The sequence below is a fragment of the Leopardus geoffroyi genome, chromosome B3, assembly GCF_018350155.1.
Source record: "Leopardus geoffroyi isolate Oge1 chromosome B3, O.geoffroyi_Oge1_pat1.0, whole genome shotgun sequence".
Taxonomy (NCBI): Eukaryota; Metazoa; Chordata; class Mammalia; order Carnivora; family Felidae; genus Leopardus; species Leopardus geoffroyi.
The window spans coordinates 37,163,381-37,190,853 of NC_059337.1; the positions used below are offsets into that span (position 1 = coordinate 37,163,381).

The following is a 27,473-nucleotide window of genomic DNA, read 5'->3' on the forward strand; positions in this document are numbered from 1 at the left end:
GAAGTTCAGTTCCACTTGATTAGCAAAGGAGGCTTCCTGAGGGGAGGAGAGCCTTGAAAGGGTGTGGAGAGTGTGGAGAGGCCTCAAAGTAGGATTGTTTATAAGTTAGAGTGTTATTTCCTGGGACTAATTAAAGAGAGAAAAAAAAAAGGATATTTTAAACCACAAAGGTGACTCTATTTTGGACCCAAAATTGGAAAGGTTGGGGCGGGGGTTGGGGGGGTCAGTGGGTCCATCCCCCTGGCTCCAGAGCAAGATTGATATCAGTCTCCCAATGGTGCATCACATGGATTCAATGTGAGGATTACCAGGAAGCTTGCCTGATGGTGACGGCACAGCTTGGCTGAGCAGGGAACCTGTCACAGGCCAAGTTGGGAGTGAATGCACGTGGAAGCCATTATGAGTTTGGAGCTTCTATCTTGCCAGAGCTTCTGCTGTAAGTTGGGCAAGGTGATGGGTGGGCAAAACTAGAAAGGAAGAAAAAAGGAATAGAGAGAGAGAAAGAGGGAAAGAGGAAGGAAGGAAGGGAGGAAGGAAATAAAAGAAGGAGGGAAGAAGGGAAGAGGAAGGGAGGATTGAGGGAAGGAAGGATGGAAGGAAGGAATAGGAAATAGACAAACCCAAAGACTTTTGTAGCTGACATCCAGGTAAAACAAATCCATTGATCAGAAGTTTCTATCATAACATATCTGTAATAAGGGTTCATGAGTAATGATTCTTTAAAACTCAATCTTACTGAGCACCTATTGTCTGCGGCGCTCCATAAAGGCACACAGGGAGATCAGACACAACGTGGGGGTGAAAGCCTGGGGGTCTCACTCCCTGGACTGGGTCCGGCCTCTGCCAGTTAGGACTCTGTGCTCTTTGCAAATTACCAAATGGTTCTGTGCCTCAGCTTTCTCATCTGCAAAATGGGGATGATAATAAGAAACTTTACAGAATTATCCAAAGATTAAATGAGTAAGTGTAAATACAGTGCTTGGAAAGTTCCAGCACATATTAAGCATTCAGGGAGGTTGTCTTTCTTCTCCAGCAGCAGCAGCTTAGGACTGAAGGTACTGACCGTACAGTAAGGGATGGAAGGATGCACGGAGTTGTAGCTGTCAAACTCAAGTCCATAGGAGAGGTCTAAAGGAAGTGCTACGTGCGAGGGTGCTGGAGAAGACATACATGTCAAGGCCCCAAATAGACCCAAACTTTCCCAGCCCCTCTCCTAAAGACCTGGCCCGAAGTCTTGATCATGATGGGAATTGAGGGATTCTATTATTTATTTATTTATTTATTTATTTATTTATTTATTTATTTATTTATTTATTTCGGTTGAGGCTGTCATGAAGTCAATGCAATCTTAGTGTGAGTGTCTTGTGGTATTTTGTGGCGTGGAGAAGAACCATACCATGCGGCATGGCCCTTGTGTGTCCCTGTGGAAGCAGGGGGTGGGGGGCAGTTCTTATTCAGCAGAAAAACCTCGTCTGGGAAAAAAAAACACAGTACTAGGTACCGTGGGTGTGCAAAGACTAAAAGGATCCAAGCCCGGCTCTCCAGCTGTGGGGCTTGTCAGCCAAGCCTCTCAGCTGAGGAGCTTCTGGACCCTTCCCCATGCGGGTCTCGGGGCCCCTGAAAAGAGCAGTGGAGTATCACCTTCTTTCTAGTTATTCACTGTGGCCAGTGTCTATCCCACCGTGGCCCCCCAGAGATGGGATGTCTATCTCCTTGCTGTTCTTCTTGTCCCCGCCCACCCACACAGGGCTGTGGGCCCCTACAGAACTCAGACAGCGACTCACCTTCATTTTGACCTCCCCGAAGCTCTTTCTCTCCCCTCCTGTAGGGGAAGCTTCCTTCAGCAGCAGGCAACTTCCCTTCCATCCTCTCTCCTCCTTGCTTAGGACAAAACTGTGGTCTGAGCTGGCTTGGCTCTTTAGTTCTTTGTGTTTTTTTATAGTAGGTTTTTTTTTTTTTTTTTAATAGAAGTACAACTGATATCCAGTATTGTACTCGTTTCAGGTTACAACACAGTGATTCAACATTTATATGTCTTATGAAATGCACACCGTGATGAGTGGTTGCAACCTGCCACCACAGAAAGCGATTACAATATTACTGACTAGATTCCCCAGGCTGTACTTTTCATCTCCAGGACTTTTTTGTTTAATAACTGGAAGTTTGTGCCTCTTAATCCCTTTCACCTCTGGCAGCCCAGTTTATTCCCTGTATTGATGAGTCTATTGGTCTTATTCTGTTTGTTCATTTGCTTTGTTTTTTAGATTCCGCGTGTAAATGAAATCACATGGTATATGTCTCTTTCTGACTTATTTCACTTAGTGCCGTACCCTCTGGGTGTTACCCATGTTGTTGTGATTGGCAAGATTTCATTATTTTTTGTGGTTGAGTAATGTCCCATTGTGTACACAAAGTACATCTTCTTTATCCATTCGTCTATCAATGGACACTTAGGTTGCTCCCATATCTTAGCTATTGTAAATAGTGCTGCAATGAACAACGGAGGGCATATATCTTTTTGAATTAGTGTTTTCATTTTGGGGGAGTAAATACCCAATAGTGGAATTACTGGGTCGTTCAGAACTATTAAAATAGTTCTATTTTTAATTTTTTGAGGAATTGCCATACTGTTTTCCACAGTGGCTGCACCAATTTACATTCCCACCAATAGCACATGGGTTCTCTTTTCTCCACATCCTCACCAACATTTGTTTTTTCTTGTCTTTGTGATGATGGCCATTCTGACAGGTGCGAGATGATACTTCGTTGTGGTATTGATTTGCATTTCACTAATGATGAGTGATATTGAGCATATTTTCATGTGCCCATCAGCCATCTGTATGTCTTCTTTGGAAAAGGTGTCTATTCAGTTTCTCTACCCGTTTTAAAATCAGATTGCTTTTTTTTAAATGACTTCTTATATTTTGGGGGGTATTAACTACTTATCAGATACATCATTTGCAAATATTTTCTCCCATTTAGTAGATGTGGATTTTTTCATTTTGGTGATGGTTTACTTTGCTGTGCAAAAGCTTTTAGTCTGATGTAGTCCCAATTGTTTATTTTTGCTTTTGTTGTCCTTGCCCCAGGAGACGGACCCTCCCAAATATTGCTAAGATCCATGTCTAGGAGTTTACTGCCTATGTTTTCTTTTAGGGGTTTTATGGCTTCAGGTATCACATTTAGGGCTTTAATCCATTTTGAGTTTATTTTTTTATATGGTATAAGAAAGGGGTGCCCTTCCTTCCTTCCTTCCTTCCTTCCTCCCTTCTTTCTTCCTTCCTCCCTTCTTTCTTCCTTCCTCCCTTCTTTCTTCCTTCCTCTCCTCCCCTCTCCTGATCCTTCCTTCCTTCTTTCCTTCTCTTTTCCTCCCTTCCTCCCTCCCTTTCCTTCCTTCCTTCCTTTCTCCCTCCCTTCCTTCCTCCCTCCCTTCTATTCTTCCTTCCTCCCCTCCCCTTCCCATTCCTTCCTTCCTTCTTTCCTTCCTTTTTTCCTCCCTTCCTCCCTCCCTTTCCTTCCTTCCTTCCTTCTTTCCTTCCTTCCTTCCTTCCTTCTTTCTTCCTTCCTCCCCTCCCCTCTCCTGTTCCTTCCTTCATTCTTTCCTTCTCTTTTCCTCCCTTCCTTCCTCCCTCCCTTTCTTTCCTCCCTTTCTTTCTTCCTTCCTTCCTTCCTTCCTTCCTTCCTTCCTTCCTTCCCTCCTTCCTCCCTCCCTCCCTTCCTTCATCCCTTCCTCCCTCCCTTCTTTCTTCCTTCCTCCTCTCTCCTTCCCATTCCTTCCTTCCTTCTTTCCTTCCTTTTTTCCTCCCTTCCTCCCCCCTTTCCTTCCTTCCTTCCTTCCTTCCTTCCTTCCTTCCTTCCTTCCTTCCTTCCCTACCATGCTGTCTAGTTTTCCCAACAGCACTTATTGAAGAAACTGTCTTTTCCCATTTTATGTTCTTCTGTCCTTTGTTACAGATTAATTGACCATATACACGTGGGTTTATTTCTGGGCTCTCTGCTTGGTCCCACTGATCTGTGTGTCTATCTTTGTGCCAGTGCCATACTGTTTTGAGTACTACAGCTTGTAGTATAGTTTGAAATCCAGGATTGTGATACCTCTAGCTTCATTCTTCTCTCTCAAGATTGCTTTGGCTATTCGAATCTTTTGTGGCTCCATACAAATTTGGGGATTATTCTAGTTTTGTGAAAAATGCTATTGGTATTTTGATGGAGATTACATTGAATCTGTACATTGCTTTGGGTAGTGTGGACATTTTAACACTTAATTCTTCCAGTCCATGAATATGCTGTATCTTTCCAGTTACTGGTTCATCGTCAATCTCTTTCATCAATACCTTACAGTTTTCAGAGTATAGGTCTTTTACCTCCTTGGTTAAATTTATTCCCAGTTATTTTCTTCTTTTTGATACAATTGCAAATAGGATTTTCTTGATTTCTCTTTCTGCTAGCTCATTATTAGTGTATAAAAATGCAACAGATTTCTGTCTAATAATTTTATATCCTGCAATTTTAATGAATTCATTTATTAATTCTAATAGCTTTTTGGTGGAGCCTTTAGGATTTTCTATATATATCATGTTATTTGCAAATAGTGGCAGTGTTCCTTCTTTATCAGTTGAGATGCCTTTTATTTCTTTTTCTTGTCTGGTGACTGTAGCTAGGATTTTGGATACTATGCAGCAAGGTTGGGCAGCCTTGTGTTGTTCCTAATTTCAGAGGAAAAGCTTTTCACTATTAAGTGTGACGTTGGCTGTGGATTTGTCATATGTGGCCTTTATTATGTTGAGGTATACGATGGCCTCCAGCTGACTCCGAACCCACATGCCCTCAGTGTGGAGTGCTTGCTAGAGGGAGCTGTGGTCCAGGTGGGGGTCCAACCCCCATCATGTAAATCCCAGCTGGACAAATTCTTAGCTGAAAGCCCAGAAGTTTGTTACCAGTGTGGGGAGAAGGGGAGGCAAGAGGCTGGAGTTGGTCATCTTGTAAACCCCAATTAAATAAGCTTTCCAAAACATTCCATTCCATGGAATGGCTTTCATACCCTTCATGTTTTTATGACCTGAGTCCCAACGTAAATAAAATCCTACCTGGAGGGAAAAGCCAGGGTGGTCACATTGCCTCCCTGCCTCTGTCCCTCATTTCGTTGTTCACCCACGTGCTTCCTGAACAGCAGCAGCGATCACCATGTGCATGGCCTGGGAGCCCAACTGCCTGGGTTCAAATCTTTTCTCCTCGGCAAATCCTGGAGAAGCCCCTCTGGGCCTCATTTTTCCTCATCTGTGTAATGGGGAGAAAAACAACATCACAGGCTGGTGCGTGCTAAACATCCGATGATCTGTACATGGCTCACTCATATCAAGTGCTTCGAGCAGCATCTGGCACCCAGTCAGCCGTCAGTTAACAGCAGCAGGTATCCCCTTCCCACCGTGAGTCATTTGATTGATGCCATCCGCTGTGTTGAGCACGTTCTCACATCTCACTTAGGCCCTGCTGCTGCCTCACGAAGTCACGACTGCAATCACCAGAATACACGCGAGGAGCGTGTTGGTTCATCCAAGGTCATGTTGATAGAGTAAGAGGTCGCATCAGGATTGTTTGACGCCCAAGCCATGGCTCTTCCTTAATCCATTCATGATATTTCTTTGGGAACTGGGCCCGGAGAGCATAGATAGATGAGTAAGGTGCTCCTGCTGAAGGAGCTGTCTTCAGGGAAAATGAGATCAGCGCTCAAATGGCACCAGCCCAGGAGTGGCCACTCCCTTCTTCAGACTCAGCTAGACACTGGCTTCTCAGTCAAGGTGCCGGCCTGATGAGAAGCGACGCTCACATGGTGCCTCAGAATGTAAGCAAGGCTCTCCCTCCCTCGCCTCACAGCTCAGGGCCGAGAGAGGCTCTCTACCCGCTGCCCCCAAGTTCCCAGTGCTCTGGACCACACCACCGGCCCCCAGACTCCCTCTCCAGTCCCTTCTCGGGGTCCAGGCTGAGCAGTTCTCTTCTCCTATTCCCCTAATCAAAACCTGCTCTGAGCCCCAGACCTAATGATTTAATTCAGGCTGAAGGGCACTAATGAGTGATGACAATTTCATGTGTCCTACCTGAAGGGGTTTGCATTTTAACTGGACTGTACCTTGAGATCAAGGGACAAGGGGCTGATGGTAAAATGTCAGGTGCAGAGGCCAACCAGCAGACTAAATATTTGAGGCTGGGGACCTGCCTTCACGTGGTCCAGCCACTTGGCCCACTCTTCCGGCCCTTGTGGATGACGGAGGCCCCATCCTGTAAGTTAGAAGAATCCCGTCTGTGGCTTGGGTGATGCACTAGAGCAGACAGAGGCTTTTCCACGTGGCATGTGGGGTGAGTTAGGCAAGTTGCTATAGCAACATACTCCAGGATTCCAAACAGGATGACACAGAGAAGGGGTTCCTGCCTCTGCAGCTGGGGTTGATAGTTTTCTTCCTCCAGAGCATCACCCAGCTGGGCCAGGCTATCAGAAATCCTGACCCTGCAGATTTCCTAGGCCTGTGTCTTTGCAGATTGGGAGGGCTGTGCCTCAGGAAGGCCATGGGGAAAAAAACCCAAACTGAGCAAGTGAGTGCAGCTCCTGATGAGCATTTCCATATGTTCATTCTATCAATGAGGACGGGCCAAGTGAGGCTTAGAGGCCCTGCCATGGCTAGTATGTCCATTAGGTAGATGGAGAAACCGAGGCTCTTAACGGTTTCCCCAAGATCACATGGGAACTCAGAGGCAGGTTCTCTGGCCAAAGATGAGGTTAGGAATCTAATTTGCTACACCTAATTTAAGGAGCAAGCAATGCTTCAGGCAAAGGAATGAAGTTCTAATGGTAGATATTCTACATCTGTGGCAGGCAGGTGGGATAAGATCATTGAAATCATTCTCTATAGACCTCTGGTATTCCCCGGCCCCCACGGTTCTCTCTCTCAGCCTGGCCATCCACAGGCCACTTCCCCAGACCACTGCCCCCTCCTATCAGAAAGGTCACAAAGCAGCGCCCATGTTTTCTTCCTCTACCAGAACTGGTCTTTCCCTGGAGTTAATAGCCTCTCAGATCCAGTAGCTGATGGCAATCATAAAGTCCCACAAATAATTTGTAGGCAGGGCTCTTCTCTGGGTTTATTCACACCGTTTTCCACACGTGCAAGACCAGCCCCATCATCTACAAAACCCAGTACAAAATGAAAACACAGGGCTCCTCGTTTAAAAAGATTAAGAATTCCAGGATGGCCACCACAGAGCATTAAATCAAGTGTGGGCCCTTCTGAGTGTAGGGCCCTGAGCAGCTGCTCAGGTCACACACCCATGAAGCCAGCCTGCCCATGTGGTTCTCCCCACAGGCCTGTACTTTGGCAGGGAGGCACCATGATCCCACTTTACAAATGAAGAAACTGAATGGCTTGTCCATTTGACTCACGTGTACTGAGCACCCACTACACCTGCAGATTCTGGGGATTTCAAATTAGATAAGGCACAGCCTCTTCCTCGGGGGACATGGTGGGAGCAGGAAGGCACAGATCACATACAGACTGTAGGGCTCGTGCAGAGTGCTGGTGCCCACGATGCTGGGGTGTGCCATGAAGCAGTTCTAAAGGCGGAGTGAGGCCTGCAGGATGCATTTGAAGCCGTGGAAATCAAAAAATGTTTCCCTCTCCAGCTACTACTGGCCCAAGACCACTTTGAGAACCTTTGGTGGGGGGGGGGGGGGGACCTTCCAAGCACTTGGCGCTAGGCTCTGGAGTAGCCACCTTGCTGAATGCATGAGGCCAAAACTTGAATTTTCTGGCCTTTCTGCAGCCACAGGTACTTGTACTGCTGTGGTCCTGCGGGCCGATACTTTAAGAGGGGACACTCCTCGGGCTTTTTGCCCACTCTGCCCCACCCATCTTGGTCTGTCATGGAATATTGCAGACGATCAGCAAATCCAGTGTCCTTCATCCTGGATGAACAAGGGGATGGCGGCCTGCATAAAACAGAACCTTTGCCCAGGCCCCACCCCAGAACACATCATCACTCTCTGTTAGAGCCCAGCGTCACGTTTTTTTTTTTTTTTTTTTTTTTTTTTTTTTTTTTTAAATTTTTTTTTTTCAGCGTTCATTTATTTTTGGGACAGAGAGAGACAGAGCATGAATGGGGGAGGGGCAGAGAGAGAGGGAGACACAGAATCGGAAACAGGCTCCAGGCTCTGAGCCATCAGCCCAGAGCCTGACGCGGGGCTCGAACTCACAGACCGCAAGATCGTGACCTGGCTGAAGTCGGACGCTTAACCGACTGCGCCACCCAGGCGCCCCAGCGTCACGTTTTTTAAAACTCCCCCGTCATTCCAACAGACAGCCATGGCTGAGAATCACTGATGAACTCTAAGCCCAGTCCCCAGTGAAGCAGAAGAGAGAAAGAACCATCCGGGAAGGGGATGACTTACCCAGGGTCACACAACAGCCAGTGGTGAAGCCAAGATTTCACCAGTTCTCCTGAGCCCCAGTTCCTCCAGTCCACACCCACCCCCACCCCCAACCCAGCCTGAGCTGGCGCAGGATTCATTGCCAGGCTGGGCTGGAAACCCAGCTTGGAGTCAAAGTTTGAGAGGCTGAGCACAAGGTGGAATTTGGGGTGGGAGTTGGCACGTGGGGGGTTGATCGTTGGAGACCCTCTCTGTGTCTCCTACAAAGCCATGAGCTATTGGGCACCGGGCCCCAAGCAGGAAACCCAGAAAAGCCAAAGAAGGGCTTTGGAGGACACTGATCTGCTGAGGATCCTGGTCAGAACTGCCAACAGACAGATGGAGAGGCACAGGGGTTGGGGACGGGATGGGAGGTGTCCAGCAGGGGTTAGACGAAGCCCCCTAGCATCATTCCAACCCTCTGATTCTGGGGCCTGCTGAAACTGTCGTCAGTGTTCGAGTGAAGGAAGCGCCCAACTCAGGATGGGGCACAGGCAAAGCAAAGCCTTGTGGGGTGGGAAAGGGATGCTCCGTCAGGAAGAGAGATCTGGGGACAGAGCAGGAGGGCTCTGGGACCTCCCTGAGGCCCCAGCACCACTCAGGTGTCATTGTCTCCCTGACCCCCATTCCATCAGACCGTTTTCAATAGCAGCCAAGGTAAAGCTAAAATACAAAGTAGTGTCATCACTCCCCTGCTTAAAACCTTCAGTGGCTCCCTATTGCCATCAGGTTGGCAGAGCTAACCAGACCCTGAATAGCTGGCCCTGGCCTGTGCTCAGGACCCACCCGGAGCAGCACCACATGCACCAGCACCCACGCCCTCCCAGAGGGCCCCCACCAGACCGAGCTTAGTTTTCCAGGCACACCAGCTCACTCTGGCCTTCACTCATGTTGTTCCTTAGATCCCATTCTGCCTCCTCCTTTTTCCTGGCTGCCTCCTACTTATTCTTCAGGTCTTCACTTGGGCTCCAGTTCCTCCTGGAAGCCTCACCTTAGCCCCTCAACGAGACCTTGGAGACCTGTATGATCTCAAGACACCCTGCACTTTACTGACCACACAGTATTGTAATTGGTTGCACATCTTCCTCCACCGAACTAAGAGCAGAGACCACATCTCCTACCACTCCCGGTGTCCCTAGCTCTCACCAAGCCCCACAGTAGATGCTTGATTAATATGTATTAAATATGTAAGAACTGTCTATCCGAGTAAACAGAAAGTTGTTTGTTTTTTTTTAACATTTTGAGAGACATTATTGAGAGACAGAGAGAGACAGAGCATGAGCAGGGGAGGGGCAGAGAGAGAGGGAGACACAGAATCTGAATCGGGCTCCAGGCTCTGAGCTGTCAGCACAGAGCCTGATGCGGGGCTCAAACCCACAGACCGCGAGATCCTGACCGAAGCCGAAGTTGGTTGCTTAACCGACTGAGCCACCCAGGCGCCCCTAAACAGAAAGGTATTTAAGGGCAAGATAATGTCTTACATTTCTCTGCACGTGTACCCCCAGGGGGTCCTAACACAGGGACCTGTGTGAGCCGGGCCCTGTGCTCGGTGCTCTAGTGGGTAAAAGATAAGAGATACATCCTGTCCTCCGATGAGTTTATGGTTTAGTGGGAGAGACAGGGCCTTTGTATAAATAACTGTAATATAAGGGAGGAAGTCACACAGAGAAAAGACTCTGGGATTTGAGAGTTGGGAAAGAGATCGCAAATGCAGGAGGAGTAGAGAGTGTATCTGGGCAAAGGGCGTGATGTTGGTCAGCGGGATATTGGAGGGTGTGCCACGGGGAACTGAGAGAAGGGAACACCTTCAGGGCCGAGGCACTGAGAGGGGACCTGAATGCCAGCTAAGACATTGGATTTAGCAGATGGGGAGCCATTGGAGGTTTCTGAGGGAGGGTGGTGGCGTGTTTGAATCTGTGTTTTGAGAAGTTCTGGGGGACGGAGGAGGGTGAATGCGACAGGACAACTGAGACCAGGTGGAATGAGGTAAGACGGACGTGGAGTGACCCAGGGGCCACCAGAGCCTGGTGGAGAGGTGGCAAGATGAAAGGAGAAGAACGAGGCTGGAGGGACAGAATGGAGCGGGGCCTGGTCATCCGCGGGGGGAAGGTGTCAGGGAGGCCAAGCGGCAGCACCACTGGCTTGTGCGGAGGAGGAGGTCGGAGGAGGGGAGGTCGAGTCCGTTCTAGACATGCCGACTTTGCGGGGCTCTCGGGGCTGGTGGAGGGGGCCCTCAGGCAATTGGAAATGTTGGCCAGGAGATTGGAGGCGAGTCTGACTTCGAGTGCTTTGACTGGGAGCCTGTCACACAAACATGCTTAGTGACACAACGCACGCAGGCCTAAGTGAGAGGAAGCACCCGCGGATGGGGCCTCCCGGCCTCCAGCCCCTGCCCAGGCCCAGAAGCAGTGATTCATGCCCCAAACTTAAAGAGAACCCAGATTTTGATTTTAAAAGGCTTTCAGAGCAGAAGAAGCCAAGGAGAGGGCCAGGCCAGACCACAAGCCAAACATCAGCTGTGGAATGTGCTTGCTGCTGACGGTGAGGCCAGCCAGGGGCAGAGACACTGGCAGCCTCAGTGAGAGGCCCTGCCGATTGTCCCCAATGTGTCCAAAGTGTCGCCAAGATGGTCCCTGCTCTTTTCTCTCTCTTCCGTGTGGCTCTGCCTGCGATCTGCTCGTCTTAAAACTAGCTCTCCCCACCACACCCCAGCCTGCCCACTGGGCCCACATCATCGGTGCTCTGAAAGCCCCCGTGCTTTCGGCCTTCCCATCTCCACTCACTCAGCCTGGAGGACCAGGGCCAGGAGGCAGGCAGTTGTCTGGGGGCCACTTTGGGGGGACCCAGAAAGGCTCCCATGGCTGGTGGTAAGAGCCACCTAACTGGTCCCCCTGCCTCTGCCCTGGCCCCTTGAGGCTCAACCCCCCTAGTAGCCAGAGGGATGCTGCTGGAATGTAGGTCAGATTATGGCATGTCCCTCCTCTGAGTAAGAGGCCCCGTTTGATCTAGCTTCCCCTGCCTTTCTGACCTCATCCTGACTCCTCCCCCACTTGCTTCTTCTGCTCCACCCTCGCAGTCTCTGGAAGGTTCTTCCCCACAACGAGCATCTCGGGCTTCGAACTTGTGGTTCCTTCTGCCTGGGGGGCTCCTCACCAAAGAGTTTCTCTCACTTACTTCAGGCCTTTCCTCCAACATCATCCTCTCATGGAGGCATTTAATGGCTCCTCCAACGAAAACGTCAACCTCCCCCTGCGTACACGCACAGACATAAACACCCTCCCCTGCTTCAGTCTCTCTGAGGTATCTCTCATTATTTAGCATCATTGCTTGTTTATTTTTTCACCTTGTCTGTTGTCTCCTCCAACAGAATGTGATCAGGAGAGCAAGGATTCGTGTATGTTGTGTTTACTTCTGTCTCCCAGGGTCCAGAGCAGTGCCTGGCCGGGGGAGACAAATAGTAAATGGTTGTGGAATGAGTGAATCGATCAATGAAAACTCACTCAAGCCTGCAACCTCCTGAAATCCCATTAACTAATCCCCACTGAGGTTAGTATCGCCCTGGTTCCAGTCACCTTTCTCAACAGGCCAGGCCCCTGGGTGGGCATGTGCTCAGCCCTGACACTCCCAAGGCCATTTGTCTTTAGATTAAAGGCTTTCTTTCCAGACAAGGAGAGGCAACAGGCAGTTGCAGGTGGGCAGGACAAGGAGGGCTGCTGAGGTGGAAGAGGGGCTCTTGAGGGGAGGAGGGCCTTGAAAGGGGCACATCAGTTCACAGCAGACAGCCCAGGCCGGCCCAGCTGGCCCCGTGCTATTCGGTATTATGACTATGACTCAGAACGTGAGGAGACGTGAGAAAGGCCTTGTTTTTACACAGTGCCAACTGATGTATATAATGGGACTTCCCAGGAAACAAGGCGGGGAGAGCACAAGTTTAAAATGCTCGGTTTCCCACAAAAGGGTGGTGATTCAGACATCACCCATGTACCGCAGGATGTGACCATGTCATTTAGTACGGAGGAAGGAGCTGGCGGTGCCCGGAGAAGATGGCAGGGACCAAACGGTAGATCCCAGGTTACGGTCCAATCCCTGGGTGCCACTGGACCAGAACCGGCCCTGGGGACTTGGGAGATGATGTGAAACCCGTCACACAGGTGGAGAGGCTGAGTCTGAGCCCAGCGAGGTTCATATGAGCGGCACGTTGCTGTGACTTGGGCTTTGAATACCGGCGCTGACACTTACTAAGTGTGTGATTTTGGACAAGTCACTTCCTCTCTCTAGGATATATAATGGAAATGATGATGCCCACCATGTGGGATTAGTAGGAAAAATTAGAGATGATGCTGATCACTGCAAAATGTCCGGTAGGGACAGGGAGCGGAATAAATGTTAATTTATTACATTTAGCAATAGTAATGCTTGATGACATTCATAGAGGGCTTCCAGGAATCGGGCTTTGTTCTAATTGCTTGTCTTCTCAATAATCCTGTAAGAGGGGTGCTAGTCCCCCATTTTAGAGACGAGAAACTGAGGCATGTAGATGTGAAGGAACTTACCCAAGATCACCCAGGTGATAAAGTCAACCTGGGATTTGAACCCAGGCAATCTGACTCCATTGACTGCAGTCCCTAGAGACTATGGGACTTGCCCAAGGTCACACAACCGCCACCGAACAAGAGAACCAGGGTCCAAATCCAGGTTTGATCACCTGAAAACCCACTTCTTCCCTGCTTTTTTAAAAAAAAATTTTTTTTGAATTGTTTATGTATTTTTGAGAGAGAGACAGAGACAGAGTGCAAGCAGAGGAGGAACAGAGAGAGAGGGAGACCCAGAATCTGAAGCAGGCTCCAGGCTCTGAGCTGTCAGCACAGAGCCCGATGTGGGGCTTGAACCCACAAACCACGGGTTTGACCTGAGCTAAAGTCGGACACTCAACCAACTGAGCCACCCAGGCGCCCCGTCCTTGCTTTTTATGTACTACTCACGGGACTTTGGCCATAGCTGTGTAATACACTATTTTCACTTAATAATTTTCCTTAAATTGACTTTAAATCAATTTAATTTTTAAATTTACCCTAATCCTAAGCCATAGTTGCTATGAAACTTAAGTTTTTATTTGCTTGTAATTTTTTAATACCCATTAAATAAACACATGAGTAGTCAAGTTTTAATGTTCCCTCCTGACCCACCTAAACTTTTTTCACCCACAATGCCATGGGGGACCCTGGATTATACTATGCAGCTCTCAGGAAGGACAGATACCCCCGTCCCTACTTATCCAGAACTGAAGTGGGTCAGGTATGAGACTGACCCAGACTCCATTCATCTGGGATGTGATTTGCCCTGGCTCTCTCTCCTTGGAGGTTTGGTCAAGGCCTCTTCAAGGGCCAGCACCCCGTGGCAGTCTCGAGGAGGAGTCTAGAAAAGCTGGCAGGTGTCCAGGCACAGGAGTGGCCGTTTTCTCTTGTGCTCAGCCCAGCCCAGGGTTCCTGCAGGGTTGCTTGACTTGGCAGTGGCTCTGCTGGACTGGCCTCCACTGCTGATGGGGGTGGGCCAAGGAAGAGGGGTCTGCCCAGGGTGCCCTGCTCAGGCAGGTGAAGAGAGTTTTATGGGGAACCGGAGCCCGGATCAAAGCTTTGCTGAGCATGGGGCTGGTCTGGAGTTGGTGGGGGCAGGGGAGGGACGTGGTGGGGGAGCAAGGAACCACAGGGAGGACAGCCCAAATAAACCTTTGGCTTCCCATGAAAGGAGAAGAAACCCCCAATCCTTTCCATAATAAGTGTCCTTAATGGATGTAGGTGAAAATGGAGAGGAACTTGCTGCTTCCCCAGGCTCTAGCAGCCCCAGAAAGACCTCCTCTTCCAGGAAGCCCTCCTGGACCACTGCTGAAGTGATGTTGATATTTCTGTGGGCTTCTGTGTCTTATCAGCAGCACTTCTACTCTCTACAAGGCTGCCTGGCCCCTTGGACAGTGGGCACTAGGCACTGTCCATTTGCTTCTCTCTTACTCTTCCCTCCTCCACGGAGCACCACACCATCCTGCCCAGTGCCAACATACACCTTGCTTAAGGTTTCAACACTGCCCCAGGCAGTTCACACCAGCCAGCACCCCCTCTTCTTCCAACCCTGGCTCTGCTCAGCCTGCTGGGCAGTAAACCAACTGCAACCTAATTCACACAGAGGAGTTCACGGCTGATAGACTATTAGACCTACGCCACTCCTTATTGATTTTTTAGGAGCGGCTGCTTGAAACCAGCCATGACTTGGCCCAAATGGACCAACCTGAACCGACCCTGAGTGTTCTAGATGTGGAAACAAAGCCTGGGGTTGGATTACATCTCTCACTACTCCTCTGAGTCTACGGTAATGAAAAAGCCTGGGCTGCAGATGATGACCTCTGGGTCAAGTTCAGGCTTCAATACTGAACTTGAGTGACCCATGTATCCTCTTAAGACTTCCATTCAGTCACTTCTAAAGTAAGTGTTTGACCTCCATGATCCTAAAAGCTCTTTGAGGGCTATGCTCCCATGCATCTGTGAATAGGTCCGGAATTAGAAGCCAACTTTGACTATAAAGGCCACACGTACCATGAGAAAGTTGACAACAGAGACTCTACTTTAGAACAACTACATGTAGGGGCGCCTGGGTGGCGCAGTCAGTTAAGCGTCCGACTTCAGCCAGGTCACGATCTCGCGGTCCGTGAGTTCGAGCCCCGCGTCAGGCTCTGGGCTGATGGCTCGGAGCCTGGAGCCTGTTTCCGATTCTGTGTCTCCCTCTCTCTCTGCCCCTCCCCTGTTCATGCTCTGTCTCTCTCTGTCCCAAAAATAAATAAAAACGTTGAGAAAAAAAAAAAAAAAAAAGAACAACTTCATGTAGAGGATGGTTGGCCCTTCCTCATCCACAGGTCCATGAGCAGTTCTAAGCCTCAGGGGCCTCTTAAAAGGCCTTAGTGCCAAACATCTGCCTGATAGGAAACGTGAAGCCCGAATATCCCAGATGAGTGGCTATCCTCAGCTTGCATCCCTCCAGTGACAGAGAGCTCACCACCTCACAAGGCAGGCCTTTGTTTTCCAGCAAAGGCAGGCGGAGCCATGAGCCCTTAACTCTTCTAAAGACGTAAACGTGACAATAGACATTTGTGATAGTTTTGAAACCATGAGGAAGTGACATATACGAAAACCCAAAGGGCTTCTGCATAACCTTCTGGGAACCAACACACTTCCACTCCCTAATGTCCTCCACCCCCATCAAGCCCAGCCAATAGCATCCAGCTTCGCTCATATGTTAAGCTCTATGCAGCCAGAGAACTTTTCAGATGGGTTGCGGGTATATCCACTGTAGGGCGGGCCCTGCAGGCTTGGAAGGGAAGGGCCCCCCCACAATTCCTTTTTTTAGTCTGTATTCAAAGACCAGAGGCAGACAGGCACAGCAATTCTCCGGGTCCTCACTGCGCTGCTTCCTGTCCTCCGAGGGAAAGCTCTGCCACAAATTGCATATCCTAAGCCTTGTCTTGCTCTTACTTTACCCAAACACTCCCTGGGCTGGGGCTTAGCCTGGATGCACAGGGCTCTTGCTCCACACGCCCATGACAAGCGGGAAATAATCTTAGGAACTCGAAAACCAAAACCAAACTGTCTGAGCTCTTTGAGCTGGTTAGTATGTCAGGAAAGGGAGGAACTCCCTGTCCAATTCAGCTTCCTTTGAAAGGGACCGTGGCCGGGATCAGGGTGGGCAGGGCTGCCACGTACAGCTGTAAAGACTGTGCACTGCGTAAGTCAAACGACTACGGTGTAAACAGCACTCTTTGCAGTTGTGCAGTGTAGTGCAGTGACTGGGGGGCTCGAGGGGGTAAGATGGGAACAGCGCACGTCGATGGGCTTCATGAAATCCTACACAGGGACTCAGAGCATCCAGTCCAGTGTGTGCCTTTTACCGATAAGAAAACAGAGTCAGGAAGAGCAAGAAACCCATCCAAGCTGTAAAACATGTTAAAAAGCTATGCTGGGATTAGAACCAGGGCTTCTGAAGCCAAATTCAGGACTCTGAAGTTCTCTCCCCCTCTGAGGCTCCGAGTGTAACTTTCCCCTTCTACTCTTTGTCGGCAGGTTAGTGTATGAGACTCTTGGGGGCCTGGTGCTTGTCATTCTTTGTTTTTTTCTCCAATCTCTTTTAACAAATGCATATTGAGTACTTATTGTGTGCGAGGCATTGTTCCAGATGCTGAGGATAAGGTAGGGAGACAGACAGATACAGTCCCTTCCAGTGGAGGGCTGGTAAATGTTTAACAACCCGTTCTGGCTCTTGGGATGAGGTGGGTAGAGTCCCTGTTTGTAGCATTTGCCAAATACCGTGGTGTAAATCCTCCCACTGTGGTCAATTAAAAGCAAGCCACCACCATGACATCACTGAAAGGGAAGATTGTACACATTCCGGCCTGGTCCCCTTCTTTGTGGAACTTAAACTCCAGGGGGGAGAGGAGACAGTGTCCAAGTGAGCAAATAGCTCTTATAACCAACTGTAATTATCTTTATTTGTCAAAGACATAAGGAAGATGCTTTGAGGGAGGATAATGGTTCTCCGGAGCGTGCTCAGGGAAGAGTCCTCTGAGGCCAGGACATTAAAACTGGAGGTTAAGAAGGAGCCGGCTGAGCAAAGATCTTGGAGAATAATGTTCTAGACAAGAGGAACAGCTAGTCCAAAGGCCCTGAGGTGGGAAGAACTCTGTGGGTTTGAAGATCAGGGAGGGAGTCAGAATGGCTGAAAGTAGAAAGTGGCAAAGATTGTGACACAGGAACAGAGAGATCCTGCAAGGTCTGGTGAGCCCTGGGAAGGGTCTAGAATCTACCCTAAATGCAATGGGAGGACCCCAGAAGTTTTCAGCAGGAAAGTACCAGGATCATAGGATCTGGCTGCTATGAAGAGCATAGTTTGGAGTTGAGCAAAAGTAGGATTAAGAGACCAACGAGAAGCCTCTTGCAAAGGGGTGCCTGCGTGGCTAATTCAGTTAAGCATCCAACTTCAGCTCAGGTCATGATTTCATGGCTTGTGATTGCAAGCCCCACGTTGGGCTCTGTGCTGACAGCTCAGAGCCTGGAGACTGTTTCAGATTCTGTGTCTCCCTCGCTCTCTGCTCCTCCACCATTCATGCTCTGTCTCTCTCTCCTTCAAAAATAAATAAAAACTAAAAATTGTTTTAATCTTAAAAAAAAAAAAAAAAAACAAAGAAGCGTCTTGCAGAGGTCCAGGTATAAAAGGATGAAAATGACTTGGCCTGGGTGGTGTCAGAGGAAATAGAGAAGAGGGGACACATTCGAGAGGAATTGAGGGGGTGGAGCTGGCAGGATTCGCCGATGGGAAGTGAAGGAAAATCCTGAGGACTGATGTCCAAGCTTGTGACTCAAGCCATCGGATGGTAGGTGACTCCAGGTCCTGAAATGGGGAGTTCTGGGAGAAAGCCTATTGGGAAGGGAAAACCTAAGGCATCTTTTTGGTCACATGAAGTGAGATGCCATGAGACATTCAAGTGAAAATGTCTGTGGGCATCTGGGCATTGACCATGGGGCTCAGAGGGCAGGGCTGGGCTGGGCTGGGTGTGATCTGGGGCTCGCAGGAGCCTGGGCCCGTTTGGGGTCAGTGGAGAAAAGCCTCAGCCCAAGTCCCACATGCTCAGCCAGGTCCTACAGGTGTATATTTGGGGTCACGTCTCTGCCTCCAGTCTTCTAGGCAGCTTGAGGTCAGGGAGAAGGTTAGTTGCTCCAAACTTTGTTGTACTTTAAATGAACTTGCGACACAGATTCACAATATTGACACTGGTGTGTTTTTATATCCTTCACGGCAGCCTTTGAAAACTTAAGGAAAGAGGTCCATTTTGATCACTTTCCCTAGCTAGAAAAAGGAAAGAATGATGTCAGGCAGGAAAATACACTGGCTCTCATAAAAACGTGAATCTTATTCCTGAAGGAGGTGATCCCTGTGTTCCCTGAAGGCATGAGATGGCTGTCCAAGGCTGGGAGCAAAAAAACAATGTTAATTACAGCAAATTTCAGTTTGCTGTTTGCTCTTTTCAGTTTTTAGGCCTGTTTTCCATGAGCCTGACATCTGCCTAACCAGCACATTGGCAAACTCCCGATTTCTCAAAAAAATAAATAAAAAGGATAGCCCTTGCTCTCGCCAGCACTGGCTCCTTCTTTCCATCTCTCCTCTCTGGATGCTTATGCAAGTGTCTCTATTTAAGCCCGCAGCTCACCCGCCCCAGCAAGTGTTTGATCTCCCCTGTAGCCTCCCCCATAGCGGGGCCCTCACTACCCAATATGGCTGCCCGGTCTATGTCTGATGGCTTCTGATGTAGAGATTTCTTTGTGATAAGTCATAGGTCAGCAAGCTTTAGGACACTGTGGGAACAGGACAGAGAACAACTGAGCTTTTGGATGAGACAAGGAGGCTGAAGCAGGGGAGAGAGGTAGGCAGGCCGGAGCAGGAGGGCTCCCTGGCCTTTCGCACCCCGCGTGTAGCATGGGGGCAGGGGGGAGCCCGGCTCGAGAGAGCGGAGGGTGAACTGACAGAGGGCAGTGGGCAGAGGTGAGACTGCCCTGAGCCCCATCAGCATAGGTCCTTGTTAGATGATTATCGAGTTAACTTGATAAGCTCATCCATGCTCGTTCATTCATGGGTTTGTTCAGTCAACTTTGTTGAGAGGCTGTTGTGTTCTGGATACTGAGCAGGGCCCAGGGCCGAAGAGGGACAGAAGCCCCCTCGCCTTGGTTATGGTGGCCTCTCTTTTTGGCACCAAATATCGGGTTGGCCTAGGGTCTGCAATGCTCCAACGCAAGTGAAAGCTTCAAAGACAGCTGTCTCTGGTCCGGGAAGGGGGAGGGCACCCTCTTTGGACACGAGTAGAGGGTCTTATCCAACCCCACCGTGGAGAGCTCTCAGCTGCCCTGCCTGCTCTCTCGCAGACACAGCTGACCCGGAGGGGCACTCTAGAGGGGTAAAGGGTGTGTCACCTGGGAAGCAGGCAGGATGAGTCCTCAGCATGAGCACCTAGGCCATGGGCAAGTCAGTCTCGGAGCCTCCATCTCTTCGCCTGTCTAGTGGGGATCAAATCCCTAATCACGTGTTAGGATTCAGTGAAATGCTAAGGCACCTGGCCTGTTCCTGGCACTTGATAGGTGTTCCGAGAATGACAGTTGAATCCCGTTGGGAGATTCAGGGAAGGACTGGACCGAGAGCACTGCCTTTGGATCCCTGCTCTAACTAAACATGCCCCACCAGCTAGAAGACCTTGGTCACAGCAGGCAACTTCCTGAGCCTCCGTTTCCCCGTTGGTGAGACAGGCCCAAGCCCAGCCTTTTGTGTGCATGTGTCTCCTTCATGTTTGTTGAGTGCCTGCTGTCTGAAACAGTGGGCACCAAGGACATGCAGGTGCAGGACATGGCCCGCTCCCTGTCCCCTGGCCTCTCCACCCCAGGTGTGGGAGGGAGGGTCAGGAGGCGGGACAGCTGGGAAGGGACATTGGACGAGGTGGGGACCACAGGAGCAAAATGACAGGGCGGGTGGGGCACACACTGGGCCCTGCTCATGGGTGGGTGCAGAAGAGAGGGCAGATGGGAAGAGAAGACACACAGGTGGAGGAGACAGAGAGCAAAGGCAGGTAGGCAAGCGCAGCAGTGTTCCTTCTGTGTAGACAGCCGGTGTGTTAGAAGCTGCCTGGGCCTGATGGGATCGTGAATATGAAAGCCTCTGTCCAGTTAAGACCTCTGTACACATACGAAGGCTTTCCAAGGTGCGGGGCTCAAGTGGAACCCAGCACTCAGCCAGTGACAACGTCTAGGCCCCCTCACTGTACGCACGAGGAAGCTGCCTGATTCTGATGTGTGCCTTTTCACACATGGAACATCCAGGAGGACATAAAAGAACTTATGGATCTGGGGCTCCTCCTCCCGGGGAAGGTGGACTTGTGGCCACAGCCACCCAGGAGACAGCCACTGGCTCGCCCAGAGTGGCTCACTGCCAGAAGCAGCAGTGAATGTGGGCTGGGGACGCGCCGGTTCCCTGATGAGATCATTTCCCTGAGAGATTCCTCCAAGAAACGAGGGGTGTGCTCGTTCCGTGGGCAGGGATGAAGCCTTTCCATGGAAGCCTCCCCACTATGGCCTTGCCCTCCCCTTCTCTACCAGTCTGAGGATAGGGATGGTCCTCCGGATGGATGGGATCCTCTCCTCTTCCTGGACTCCATCAGGAGAAATCACTCCTGCCTGCCATTACCACTCCCTAGCCCGTCCTCTCTTGCTAATCCCTTAGCTACTCGTGCACCTGTGTGCACCAGGCTCCCTCAGCGGGCCTGTCCTGACCTGCACCAGACCAGGGGAGCCAAGGATTGGAGACTCCATCCAGAGCCAGGGTTCCCTCTAGCTTCTTCCACAGAAGGTAGAACAAGGAAGGACGGCTGTTGGTTGGTGATAATAATGTTGGACGAATATGAAGCAGGATGGACTCCATAGCACTTCTTTCCAAGAAAAAGGCAGGGGGATAAGGACCAGTTAGCAGAGAGACATGAAGTCCATCCAGAAGGGCAGTCATTTGGCAAAGAAGCAAGACACCGAGGAGATAATAAGGTGGAGAACAGGGTGGTCTTTCTCAAGAGTGAAGACCTGAGTTTGGGGCACCTGGTGGCCCGGTCGGTTAAGCGTCCATCTCTTGATTTTGGCTCAGGTCACGATCTCACGATTCATGGGATCGAGCCCTGCCTCGGACTCGGTGCTGACAGTGCAGAACCTGCTTCTCTCTCTCTCTGTCTCTCTCTGCCCCTCCCCAACTCACTCTTTTTCTCTCTCAAAGTAAATAAATAAACATATAAAGAAAAGAGAGGGAGAGACCAAGTTTGGGCAGGTTTGCTCTAAAGCACCAGAGACATGGTGGTAAGAAGTGGCTTGGAATCCCCAGACCCGTGCCCACCTGATCACGGCCCCCAGTGCTAGGAGCGGGCCGGTACAGCTGAGCGCTAAGTCATGGAGGGCAGGCAGGAGGGTGTTCAGTTCACTTTCAGAAGTGGCTTGATGCTGAGCGGCATTTGTGTTGGATCCAAGTGCTGGAGGGGAAGGGGGGGTGGCCTCAGTCCTGGAAGCCAGTCTGGCAGGGACTTACAGGGGCAGTGGCCAGCTGCATGCCCTCTTGGGGTGTCCAGTGCTCATCTGCCTGCTCTCCCCTCCTAAGGGAGGTAGATTTAGAAATGAATCCAGAGGTGAAGGGTCACACAGACTCAGAATGTCCCAACTGTAAAGATTTTTAGACCACCTGGTCCAGCTTTCTCATTATCTACGAGGGGAAACTGAGGCCCAGAGAAAAGTACCTTGTTCAAGGTTCAGCCAGTCGGTGGCAGAAGCCAGGGGAGGATGCAGGTCTCCTGACACCCATGCAATCCCAGCTCTCAGGAGGTGGGCATTACAGTCCCACGTTCCCTTTTCTGAGTTCTGGTTCTTGGGAGTCCATCCTCTAGCCTTTGACCTTGGCAATGGTCCTCCAGCCATTTCTCCCCACTGAAGGGGTCATTGCTCCCATTGCAAGAAGATCCTAGGGACAGAGAAGCCTCCGTCCTTCCAAGGCCACGTAGCCGTGTACTCAAGGGGTTAGGGCACAAAGCCTGGCCGCCACGATTTTGAAGAGAGCTGTGAAGGCAGCCGTGGGGTCCCCTGCCTGCTTGCTCCAGATCTCCTCGCTGAGGTTTTAGCAGCACAGTCCAGCAATGGGACAGGACTGGGATTTCTTGGAGAGGTGACCACATTGCTTGGACCCCCACCAAGGCCACCCGTCTGACAGCTGGGCGTGCCCAGCAGCCACGGCCAGGGAAGCAAGGCCCCGGGGCCTGGTCTCCGGGGTTCAGGCAAGGGGAGGGAACAAGGCCTGCCTACTGCCAAGCACTAAATGACAGTTTCCTTAGTCCTTCCCTTTGGCTCGGAAATGCAAACGATGATCATTTTTGCCTGGAGAGTTCCCTTCCTAAATGTGTTTGGCCCCGGCCAACATTAAGATGAGTTTGCATTCCTCCACACTGCCTGGCCTCCAATTCCAAATTGTTTGCAAAGACTCAAGACAGATGCTCGCGTGCTGACAGCTGGAAGCCGGCTGTGTGTTTGCCCCGGCGAACCTCACTGATGTGTGAGGGGACTGGGCCTTAGATGGCAGAGCGCAGAGCACTGTCACTTTACAGATGGGGAAACTGAGGCCCAGAGAGGCGTGGCGACTCTCCACGGACACACAGCCAAGTTAGCGACGGTGCTGAGATTAGAACCCACATCACACCACCCTGGTCCAACTTCCTCTCAGCTTTGCTTCGGGCTCTGCTGACTTGCTTACGTGTCTGTTGGCCTGCCCCCGTGGTTGCAGACTCTGACCACCACAAGTCTTAGCTTATCGCCTTGGTGTCCCCGCTACCCAGCATGGGACCTGAAGCATCACAGACCCAAGTAGATTTTTACTGAATCAGAGGACTCAAGAGAAAGGTCATGCAGAAGGACTAGCGGTGCAGCGCCTGGTGGGCTCAGTCAGTAGAGCGTGTGACTCTTGATGTCAGGGTGGTGAGTTCGAGCACCATCTCGGGTGTAGAGGTGACTTAAAAACAAAATCTTTAAAAATAGAAGGAAAGGAAGGAAGGAAGGAAGAAAAAGAGAGAAAGAAAAGAAAGAAAGAAAGAAAGAAAGAAAGAAAGAAAGAAAGAAAGAAAGAAAGAGAAAGAAAGAAAGAAAGAAAAGGAAAAAGAACTGGTGGTGAATAAAGATGGGTGTGAAGAAAAGTTGGTGACCTTGCATGAATCCCCACCCCTCTCCTAGCCTTAGTTCGCTCTCTTGTGACAATAAGCGTCTTAAACCTGAGCCAGTGCTTCTCAAACTATGTTCCAGGACACCCTAGGGTTCAAAAGAATTGTCTTAGGACTCTCACTGGGGGAGAGGAGGTACTCCTTATCCCCTGCCCCTAACCTAACCTCAACGTCTTGTGTCTGCATTTCCTGTGTAGATTGTGGTAAAAAAAAAAAAAAAAAAAAAAAAAAAAAAAGTTGGGATTCACTCCAGAAAAATAAAGTTTGGAGACTGATAGACTACTTGATCTCTAAGGTCCTTCATAAAAATAAAACCCAAAGAAGTTACCTTTCCCCGATAACAAAGTTGCTACTCCTTTGACCCAAGTGTTCAATTGTCTGGGAGGGAGAGGGTAGTAGTTATAAGCCCGGGCAATTAGGAAATGCAGTAGAAAATGAGGTACAGGAGGGCCCTTGTGCTGTGGAGGCTTTGTGGCCGCACAGATCCTATGTGGAGCCTAGAATTGATGCTCAGGGTCTGTCTGTAGGTCTGCTGCCCGTGTCTGCCATTCTGTGTCCTGACGAGGTATGACAGCACAGCTCTAAGGCTTGATGCGTGGCTCAGGTCATGACCTGCTGGCTGGGCCACCTGTTCCCTGACAGGCGAGGCACAGGTCTCGCCCTGTGTCACCTTGAGGCTTCCTCATGAGCCCTTAAGAAGGTAGCGATCAGGTTCCTACCCCAGAAACCACGAGTCCCCACCGATCCCCAGCCTCCCTCTCCTTGTGTCTTTGTCTAATCACCCTGTGAAACTGTTCCTAATCCTCCCTGACTGTCCGTCCTTTAAGAGCTAAGCCAAGTCGGTGATCAATTGCTATAATAATGCCGTGTAACAAATACCCCCTCCCCAAATCTGAGTGACACCCAATAATTATGTAGCTCCCGTGTCTGGCATCAGCTGACCTAAACTAAGCCCGACCGAGTGGCTCTGCTGGTCTCCCTGGGCTGGCTCCTGCATCCCGGGGATCGCTGATCTCAGCTGGGTTTGGCTAGGCCAGCTTCGCGCCAAATGCCCTGCACCCTTTTCCTGGAATCGCTGGGCTAGCCTGAGTGAGATACTTCTCACAGGGATGGCAGAGGTGCAAATGAACAAGCAGGAATGAACCGAGTAGCCTAAGACCTCGGCTGGGAACTGACTCACTTTAATTTCTGCCTCCCATGGCCCAGCCCAAAGTCAAGTGGGAATGCTTGACAGTGTTTGTTATTTGTTGTTGTTAGGCAGAGCTAAGCTTTCTTTCTTTCTTTGTTTCTTTCTTTCTGTGATATTTATTTATATGTTTGTTTGTTTATTTGTTTATTTATTTATTTTATTTATATCCAAGTTAGTTAACATACAGTGTCGTATTGGTTTCAGGAACAGAACCCAGTGATTCACCACTTACACGTGACACTCACATATAACACTCATCCCAGCAAGTCCCCTGCTTTTATTATTATTTTTTTTTTTAATATAATTTATTGTCAAGCTGGCTAACACACCGTGTATACAGTGTGCTCTTGGTTTCAGGGGCAGGTTCCCATGATTCATCGCTTACATACGACACCCAATGCTCATCCCAACAAGGGCCCTCCTCAATGCCCGTCACCCATTTAGCCTATCCCCCCCACCTCCCCTCCAGCAACCCTCAGTTTGTTCCCTGTATTTAAGAGTCCCCTGTGGTTTGTCTCAGAGCTAAATTTTCTGCTGTAGTTCAGCATATTTTACTGAGCACCTACTGTGTGCCAAAGGGACAGCAATACAGACGGTGCAAAACAGCCGGGCACTGACATCTCATTTCTGTCTCACTTTGGAATGTGTCATTCTGTCCTCCACAGTGGCATTACCATTTCTTTCTGCTTAAGCTAGTTTCAGGGTCTTTCCCTCCCACCCTCTCTATCTGTGATTTGCTTTTAGATGGGAAGATTCTTGGGGCCCAAGGAGAACTGGGAAGAGGGAGATGATAGGAGAGAGTCTGGGTAGCATTTCTGCCTCCCTCGCCCCCATCCCAGCATACATCGTCCAAGGAAAATGAAGGCGTTTGCTTACACAAGTGCATCTGTAACGCAGTGTGGGGCCCAGGGAGTGACCTGAGGCCTGGGTCCCTGCAGACGGAGGGCTGCTGAGCAGAGCTATGTACAGACCTTCAAGGACTCTGGCTGCTTCCTTCTGGCCCACCTGGTCCCTGTGGTCAGGGATTCACCAATCGGTTCTCTAGTGAGCAGGATCTAAGGGTGTGGGACCTGGGACTCGTGAGTTTTTAAGGAGCAGGGAGTGGGAGGAGGTCAAACCTGGGTGAGGAATTCAGGTGATGGAAGGGGGTGGGGCTGACAGAGAGAGAAGGCTGGATGGAGGCAGGAGGCATGGGGCAGGACTGATGAGGCCTTGGGGTGCATCCCTGCTGTTCCTGGCTGTGTCTCAGTTTCTTCACCTGTAAAATGAGAATGATAATATGCTCACTTCAAAAGGTTATTGTGTGGGGTGCCTGGGTGGCTCAGTTGGTTAAGCATTGGCCTTTGGCTGAGGTCACAATCTCGCGGTTCATGAGTTCAAGCCCTGCATTGGGCTCTGTGCTGACAACTCAGAGCCTGGAGCCTGCTTCAGATTCTGTGCCTCCCTCTCTTTATGCCCCTCCCCTGCTTATGCTGTCTGTCTCTCTCAAAATAAACTTAGAAAAATTAAAAATAAAAAAAAAGGGTTATTGTGATGATTAAATAAATCTGGAACAGTGTTTGGTACATAGTGAATGCTATGCTTGTTATTATTATAATCTAAGTGGCAGGGGACCCTTAGTACCTAAGTCAGAAAGCTAGGAGGTAAACTAAGGCAGGAAGAAGCCCACAGATACAGGTTCTGAGAGCAGATTCTCAGAAGGTGAGAAATCCAGCAGGCAAGTCTCCCTGCATCCTCCGGGCACAGGGTAAAGATAAAAAGCCGCTCCTGGACATTGCCCTGAATAGTGTATACACAGGGAAGAGGGCAAGGTAGATGTGGAAACTACTATAACCCAAGAGGAAGGGCCACAATGTAGCAGAGGAGTCATCAGAGCTGGGCCTTGATGTTTGAGAAAGAAAGAAAAGAAAAAATGAAAGAAAGAAAGAAAGAAAGAAAGGAGGGAGGGAAGGAAGGAAGGAAGAAAAGGAGAGAGAGAGAGAGAAAGGAAGGAAGGAAGGAAGGAAGAAAGAAAGAGAAAGAAAGAAAGGAGGGAAGGAAGGAAGGAAGAAAAGGAGAGAGAGAGAAAGGAAGGAAGGAAGGAAGGAAGGAAGAAAGAAAGAGAAAGAAAGAAAGGAGGGAAGGAAGGAAGGAAGAAAAGGAGAGAGAGAGAGAAAGGAAGGAAGGAAGGGAGAGAAAGAAAGAAAAAAGAAAGAAAGAAAGAAAGAAAGAAAGAAAGAAAAGAAAGAAAGAAAGGAGGGAGGGAAGGAAGGAAGGAAGAAAAGAGAGAGAGAGAAAGGAAGGAACGAAGGAAGGGAGAGAGAAAGAAAGAGAAGAAAGAAAGAAAGAAAGAAAGAAAGAAAGAAAGAAAGAAAGAAAGGAAGAAAGGAAGAAAGAAGGGAAGGAATAAAGAAAGAAAGGAATAAAGAAAGAAAGGAAGGAAGAAGGAAGAAGGAAATGCCTCCTAGGGCAGATGAACAGCGTGGGCAGAGGCACCGAGGCAGCCCAGAGAACAGGGAATCTTGACTCAATTTAATTCAACCAAGATGTATTGAGTGCTTTCCACCTACCAGGCACTGCCACAGTTTGGGTACTGCATTCAGTCTCGTCACCCACTCTTGGAGGTGGGCATTATTAGTCCCATTTTATAGATGAGTAAACTAACAGCCAGAAAGAAGAAGGAACTGACCCCGGGTCGCCCATTAGTGAATGAATGCTGGAGCCAGGCTTCTAACCAGCCCTCCCTCATCTCAAAAGCCATGCTGTCTCCTTGCCTGGACTCACCCTCAAGGAGTCTGGCAGGAGGGCAGGAGGAGCTAGACAGTTTTGACACCTATGCCAGGCAGGCTCTTCTCTTCTCCTTCCCTTCACACCAGAAATTCCTGCCTACTGCCTTTGGGCCGCCTCACCAATTTGTACGCATCAACCTCCCAGGCTGAGATCACAGCCCCAGAAGCTTCCTGACTGCCCTAGCCCACCATGGTCCCTGCCTTCTCTAAGCATCATGGCAGACTGGTCACAGCCTTGCACCTACTCTCCAC

General features: G+C 49.8%; 1 protein-coding gene across 1 annotated transcript in view; it reads left to right on the top strand.

Moving 5' to 3' along the window:
• The window catches only part of ITGA11 (integrin subunit alpha 11), a 126,068-nt gene that overhangs the window by 2,179 nt on the left and 96,416 nt on the right, over positions 1-27,473 (top strand). The gene's annotated exons all lie outside the window — the stretch shown is intronic.